We start from the raw sequence: 7,523 nt of genomic DNA, 5'->3' as shown, positions 1-7,523 counted from the left end.
GAGGATTCTCTGAAGCGCCCCCAAATTCAAAAAATGTTGGTAGGGCGGCTATAAAAAGGAGGTCCCTTGTCATTGAGCTTAAAGGCCGGTACTCTGTTCGGTTTTCGGTTTCCATACAAAACCAAACAATGCGAAAAATTTGCGAAATTTTTTCCATTTGTGATACTTTGTTTTTTTCGTGTTGAAAAACTGACGTTTATAGCACGGCACCATTTGCAATGTGAATTAAGAAATAATTTATTTATTAAAAACTATTTGTGCGGGTTTATAAATCAAACACGGACCCTATTTTTGTTCCGAAACTATACAAAGGATTAAAGGAATAGCAGATCAATTGCCCATGGAAAAATAAAATGTTATTTTGTAAAAACAAGCAACAACCACCAACTTAATCCAATATCGCTCCCTGTAAAATAGCGCTCCAAGCTACCTAAAAAAACGCCGCTTTCTATGTGCGAAATAATGGTTTCCATAAAAATTTTTCGCAAGAATGAACATAGTACCGGCCTTAACATGGAATCGGGCAGCACTCAGTGATAAGAGAGAAGTTCACCGATGTGGTATCACAATGGACTGAATAGTCTAAGTGAGCCTGATACTTCGGGCTGCCACCTAAACTAACCTAACCTAACCTACATTAAAAATGCAAGATTTCACACCTTTTTTGTGATTGTATTTAAACAGCTGATGACAGTGTTGTATATTTTTGGAGATGTCCTGGATAAACGAGTACTCTGTTTTCTTTTAGTCCTTAACGGCTTAGCATATCCAGTGCTAAAAGAACATAAACAGCCCTTATGTTATTCAATATCTAGAATCATCTGTTTCACAGACACTAGCTGTTTCCCTGCCAACGGCTAAGCCGATGTCAATTTGACCATTTGGCGGCGGACAATTATTCATTATAAAACCAATTTGAAGTTATTCGAATGATAATGAGATTAGTTGTACAACCAATCTTACAATCGAATTTACATTTCGCTAAAATTTTCTGAGCTAAATTTTTGCAAATATGTTATAGCAGTTTGAAATTGTTGATAGTGGGTGGAAGTTTCAAAATTTTGGCAAAAAAACCACAATTATTAATAAATTTTTCTGATTTAAATCGATATTTTTGATTAATTGGCGGCTAAATTTGAGTCGGGATGACTCGACATATTCAGCGGCGGCGTCGACTGGCAAAAAGTGGTTGGCTTCATTCTCGGGTCACACAATAAAAGATAATTGATATGTGGAGAAGTTTTTGTTACAAATGGGTGCGGGAACAAACCCAACGTATGTATAAAGTTTCTTTCATACCGTCCGTAGGTGCGTTCCAATTTAGGTCGAGACAGTAGCAAATCTATACCCAATAAACACAAACGTTTGAAAAATGCTAAATTTCAACAATTTTTCAAACATTTTCTCAAAGGATTAGGGTAATATTCAAGTTGAGAAATTGTTGAGAAAATCGCGTTCTCAACAAAAAACAGACATTACCCTCAACAGTAAAATTCAACACATTAGCAATAATATCTCAAGTGTTATCCTCAAATTGAAATGCATCGCTACTCAATAATTTGTCAAACAATTTTCGATGCGAGTCAAATTCAACATTAACATCGTTGCAAATACTTTTCAACCTAAATTTGTATGAATGATATCCCCACTTCAAATTGAAAGTCAAAGCCAAAATTCTATAAATTTTGTAGAATTTATTCATTTTCATCAAAATAAAATATATAATAGTACACTACACTACATAATACACTACAATACCAATTGATAAATAATAATCTTATTAAACATATCAACAAATAAGAACAAAGAAAAAAAAACAAACAACAAAACTTTAAATATCTTAAACATTATTAGTAAACACTTTTGCATTGATAATTCGATTTCCTTCCTTTTGGTTCCTTCCTTTTATTAACATGCGGGCAATTTGAAATTAGGAACGTACTGGACCGCGTGTTAGAATTGATTTCCAACAGAAGGAAGTCACAATATATCCATTTTAAACTGATAATAGCATATGAATTAAACTGACGATGTGATGCACATTGTTGTTGATTTCAACAATTTGTTGTTTTTAACAATTTTAATTGGTTGCACTTGTAATGTTTCTGGAAACTTTTTCTTGTCGATAAGCCACTCATTTTTCATTGGTCAGCTTCTAATTGTTTGCAAGAATGTGGCATCGAAAGATGCAAAGAGATTTAAATTTAGTGACTTCTTTAAAGTGTTGATTTAATTTTTCATATTGACGTACCAATTATTATAAACTATTTGAAGCAGTTCCAGTTAATTGTCCACCATTTTTTCATTGGTCAGCTTTTTAATGTTTTCAAGAACGTAGAATCCATAATTTTAGTTTTCTGCAAATAGATATACATTTAGTGACTTCCTTAAAGTTTTATTTCATTTTTTATTTTCACTTACCTATTTTTATAAACTATTTGGTTATTTGTCTAAAATTTTCCATTTTTTTTATTTCTTGCAATTGACCACGAACTTCGTTGCACAAATAAGTATTGAAAACCACATGGTTTTTTCGTTGCATTTTAGGGTAGTGTTTTGTCAAAGTTTTCTCATATTATCTTCAACACCTTTTCAAAGATTTCGTCAACATTTTGGGAAATTGGAAGTAATTCGCAAACAATTTGAAGATGTATTGAAGATGAGCTATATCAAGTCAAGTTGAATTTATGTTGAAAATTATATTTACCCTCAAACTGAAAAGTTTTTGCATTTGAAAAACGCTCATCCTGTGTTTATTGGGTAAAGGTTTCATATTGTAGTTACCAGATCTGCTGTATGTTTGAATAGAAAATATTTGATTTTAAACTAGTCATTAAAATTCGTATTTTAGATGCAATCATGGATAGTTTCCGACCATATTTTATTTGAAGTTGTATGACTATAAAGTTTAGCACTTATGACTACAAATTTATGTATATATAACAACATATTTTCCCAATAAACACAAACGTTTGAAAAATGCTAAATTTCAACAATTTTTCAAACATTTTCTCAAAGGATTAGGGTAATATTCAAGTTGAGAAATTGTTGAGAAAATCGCGTTCTCAACAAAAAACAGACATTACCCTCAACAGTAAAATTCAACACATTAGCAATAATATCTCAAGTGTTATCCTCAAATTGAAATGCATCGCTACTCAATAATTTGTCAAACAATTTTCGATGCGAGTCAAATTCAACATTAACATCGTTGCAAATACTTTTCAACCTAAATTTGTATGAATGATATCCCCACTTCAAATTGAAAGTCAAAGCCAAAATTCTATAAATTTTGTAGAATTTATTCATTTTCATCAAAATAAAATATATAATAGTACACTACACTACATAATACACTACAATACCAATTGATAAATAATAATCTTATTAAACATATCAACAAATAAGAACAAAGAAAAAAAAACAAACAACAAAACTTTAAATATCTTAAACATTATTAGTAAACACTTTTGCATTGATAATTCGATTTCCTTCCTTTTGGTTCCTTCCTTTTATTAACATGCGGGCAATTTGAAATTAGGAACGTACTGGACCGCGTGTTAGAATTGATTTCCAACAGAAGGAAGTCACAATATATCCATTTTAAACTGATAATAGCATATGAATTAAACTGACGATGTGATGCACATTGTTGTTGATTTCAACAATTTGTTGTTTTTAACAATTTTAATTGGTTGCACTTGTAATGTTTCTGGAAACTTTTTCTTGTCGATAAGCCACTCATTTTTCATTGGTCAGCTTCTAATTGTTTGCAAGAATGTGGCATCGAAAGATGCAAAGAGATTTAAATTTAGTGACTTCTTTAAAGTGTTGATTTAATTTTTCATATTGACGTACCAATTATTATAAACTATTTGAAGCAGTTCCAGTTAATTGTCCACCATTTTTTCATTGGTCAGCTTTTTAATGTTTTCAAGAACGTAGAATCCATAATTTTAGTTTTCTGCAAATAGATATACATTTAGTGACTTCCTTAAAGTTTTATTTCATTTTTTATTTTCACTTACCTATTTTTATAAACTATTTGGTTATTTGTCTAAAATTTTCCATTTTTTTTATTTCTTGCAATTGACCACGAACTTCGTTGCACAAATAAGTATTGAAAACCACATGGTTTTTTCGTTGCATTTTAGGGTAGTGTTTTGTCAAAGTTTTCTCATATTATCTTCAACACCTTTTCAAAGATTTCGTCAACATTTTGGGAAATTGGAAGTAATTCGCAAACAATTTGAAGATGTATTGAAGATGAGCTATATCAAGTCAAGTTGAATTTATGTTGAAAATTATATTTACCCTCAAACTGAAAAGTTTTTGCATTTGAAAAACGCTCATCCTGTGTTTATTGGGTTTATTCATTTTTCTTTTGCAAGCATATCAAAACAAACAAGATAAATCCCACACTTCACCTTAAATGTGAAGTACGGCAGCACTGTCTAGAAGAAAAACGAATTGCCGTACTCTTCGTATAACATCGGACGTCAAGGCGTTGTCATCATAATTTTCAAGTAGGCTGCTGCGAGAAGAAATTTTTTGGAGTCAAGTGAAATAAATATATTTTACAAGTAAATTTAAAGATAAATCATTGCTTTTTAATCATTTTAAAGTGTCTAAAGATCAGAACTAAGCCAAAACATCTAGTTAACAACAAAAGGAGTGCAAAAAGAGTGATTGGTTGAAATACAAGGAACGCATTCATTTCTAAAGAAATTAAAACAAATTTAAAAAATGTATGTACGACGAAGACATGTTAAAAAAATAACTTGCTAAATGTATAAGAAAAAGTGAATGCAAATTTTGGTAAAGAAAAGAAATTCAGGAATTTATAATCAATTGTTTTACGGCTGGAAATTTTTGACGAAATTAATTTCATAAAAAAAATGAATTACGATCATGACGATGATGAATGTGAATGTGTGTGTATATAAAAGTTTTTTTCTCCATGCTTGCTTGTGTGTTTGTGTTAATAAGAAAATGAAATAAAGCAAGAAATGAACAGACGATATATGATTGTGGTGTGTGATGATGATTAAGGTGGAATGTATACGGTTTTACACAATAAGGGTTGTGAGGTGTGGGGAGTGTAAAAGGAAGGGCAAAGACAGAGTTGATTAATTTGGTACTTTCATTCTTTTTGTTTGAACTCGATGAAAACTGAAAAAATTCCATTTTACCAGTCCACTTGTTGGTTGTGGAATTTTTAAAAACGTTCCTGTAGGAAATTTATCTACTATACTTTCCACCGTAGTTTGCCATTCGATTTGGTCGTATCGAAAATATCGTTGATGGACACAACAAAATAAATTCTGCTGCCTTAAAACAAAGTTTAGCTTTATCCAGATATACGCTTTTGTTTCTAGTTAGGAGCATTTCGAACGTGAATAACTTTAGGGTCCAAAAGACACATTCCTTGTTCGATGGGTCATATCTTTTGATATAGGCCCAATAAGGAAATCAGACTCACAGTCTACTTGAGCTTTTCATATAATTTAATTGAAATTTGTGATATTTTACTTACCATTTGCTCTATGTTATGATATATCATAAATGCATCCATTTAAATTTGATTACAGCATATATTTAAAATTGATCTACATGATTAATTCTAAATACTATCTTTAGAATAGACTTTTTTATTTTGATCACTATTCACTCTTCATCTAGGTAACATTCGTACTCCTCGTTTTGTGGGCAAGTAGGTCAAATTCTTAGATATGTAATTGATCATTGTCATGCTGACCCATCCATCCATTTGGGTATCTGGCCATCTAGGGTCTCCATTCCATGTGTCTAAAATTGGGTTTGGCTCTAAAGGACGCATAATAAACACATATGTACCTAACCTAACCCAGGCCTATAACTTGATATAATAGATGTTTCATAAAATAGTGACCAGTATTTGAGTTTTAGAAGCTAATGCTCTGTTCCCGTTTTTTAGAAGACCCCATTCGAAAGAAAATGAGTCACTCGGATGCGAATCAATTTGGATTTTTCTTATTTTTGAAAGTTCATTTCAATTATATGGGTATAAATTGATTATGCACAGAGTTAATTTAAATTTTTAATATATATTTTTTTAATTTTTTCATCACACAATTTGACTCCTCGACTGAAAAATATGAAGCGACATACCTTTCGAAATAAAAGAACCAAAAATTGATTTCCTTTCTGTTACAATACGAACGAGAGCTTTCGCACGAGATAAGGTATCAAGGGATGATATCCTTTAGAATTATAAATTAATATTTTGAAGACGCTTTATATTGAATGATTGTTATAGACCTCCTCATCTACTATTTCTGGAAGAAGGTCTTATTTAGGCTCGAACATTGGCATGATTGCGACTATTAACTTGAATTTTAATGATTTTCTACTGCAAACAAGTGGGGGAGGACAGAAGAGTTTCAATTTTCAATTGCGCTGTAATCTCGGTAAAATATTCGGCTTAGGTCGAAGCCAAATATTTTGACCGACAACTACTTTTACAACGAGGAAAGCAAATGAACACAACTAATATGTTTTGACTCACCTCATGACTTAGTACTCCCTTCACACGAAATCTTCTTAAAGAGGTCTTTGGCCGAAAGCCGGAAATACCTTTGTATATCAATGGTTATTGAACGAAATTTCTATATTTTACGAAATATGTGTCGAACGTATACAATATGTGTCAAGTTAAAGCATATTTTTATTTTTAATGAATTTCCACAACAAAAAGTAAAAATACCCATTTTTCAGAAACGAAATTAGTTCGAGTGACTGATGAGTTTCGTACAGTTTAGAAGAACAAGACATACATGTTGTAAAATTTCAAAAATAACTGCAGCAATAAATATTTTATTGTTATTAGAGCTATGTATTTACTAGGGCTGTCATTCGGGGTCGATTTTTTTAAATCCCGGAATTCGGGATTTAAAAATATTGAATACCGGAATTCGGGATCCCGAGATTTTTTTCAAGATGACGAAATATTAGGGATTCTTCATATATTCTGAGTAATAACAATTCACAGCATCAAAAAATTGTAGGAGATAGAGAAAATTTGGTTTAATTCAATTTTATTAACAAAAAACGTACCAACATAAAATTAAGAGTAAATTAAAAAGCAATTTCAAATTGCTACTTAACAAAAACTAATACATTAAAAAGCTACTTCATATTGCTTAAGTACTCAGCAAAAGAGTTTAAGGATTTTCCTTTTTTATTTCATGGTTTTAGTAACCTCTTAAAAATATCAAGGATTTCAAAGTTTCATCAGATATACGCGATATTATCTTATTGCAGATGAAAAACATCTCTCACCGTCGACACTGGTCTAAGAGTCGTTTATACTGAATTAAGATACCAATTTCCCAATAAACACAAGCATTGGAGAAATGCTTATATTCAATACGTTTTCAAACATTTTTTCTAAGAATTTCCTTAAAATTCAATTTGAGAAATTGTTGTGAAAATCGCGTTCTTAACAAAAAACAGACATTACCCTCAACAGTAGAATTCAACAC

The 7,523-nt window shown here is 31.1% G+C and overlaps 1 protein-coding gene and 2 long non-coding RNA genes across 4 annotated transcripts in view; 1 reads left to right on the top strand and 2 right to left on the bottom strand.

Moving 5' to 3' along the window:
• Window positions 1–1,507: 1,507 nt before the first annotated feature.
• On the bottom strand, window positions 1,508–2,731 carry LOC142238727 (uncharacterized). Its single transcript, XR_012722800.1, has 2 exons — window positions 2,422–2,731; window positions 1,508–2,357 (listed from the first exon to the last, which is right to left on the bottom strand). It is a non-coding gene; the product is annotated as an uncharacterized LOC142238727 (long non-coding RNA).
• Window positions 2,732–3,114: 383 nt separating this feature from the next.
• On the bottom strand, window positions 3,115–4,401 carry LOC142238726 (uncharacterized). The gene is made up of 2 exons (XR_012722799.1): window positions 4,029–4,401; window positions 3,115–3,964 (listed from the first exon to the last, which is right to left on the bottom strand). It is a non-coding gene; the product is annotated as an uncharacterized LOC142238726 (long non-coding RNA).
• Window positions 4,402–4,443: 42 nt separating this feature from the next.
• Window positions 4,444–7,523, top strand: part of LOC142238725 (ras-like GTP-binding protein Rho1) — a 29,101-nt gene continuing 26,021 nt past the window's right edge. The window contains exon 1 of one of the 2 annotated variants that reach the window (XM_075310436.1): window positions 4,444–4,583. The gene's annotated coding sequence lies outside the window, so the exon portion shown is untranslated. Of the gene's footprint in view, window positions 4,749–7,523 lie in introns of both variants that reach the window. The other variant, XM_075310434.1, reaches the window with a different exon arrangement.

The sequence above is a fragment of the Haematobia irritans genome, chromosome 5 (assembly GCF_050003625.1).
Source record: "Haematobia irritans isolate KBUSLIRL chromosome 5, ASM5000362v1, whole genome shotgun sequence".
Taxonomy (NCBI): domain Eukaryota; kingdom Metazoa; phylum Arthropoda; class Insecta; order Diptera; family Muscidae; genus Haematobia; species Haematobia irritans.
Note: the sequence above shows the minus strand (reverse complement) of the source record. Positions and strands in the feature narration are given on the sequence as shown.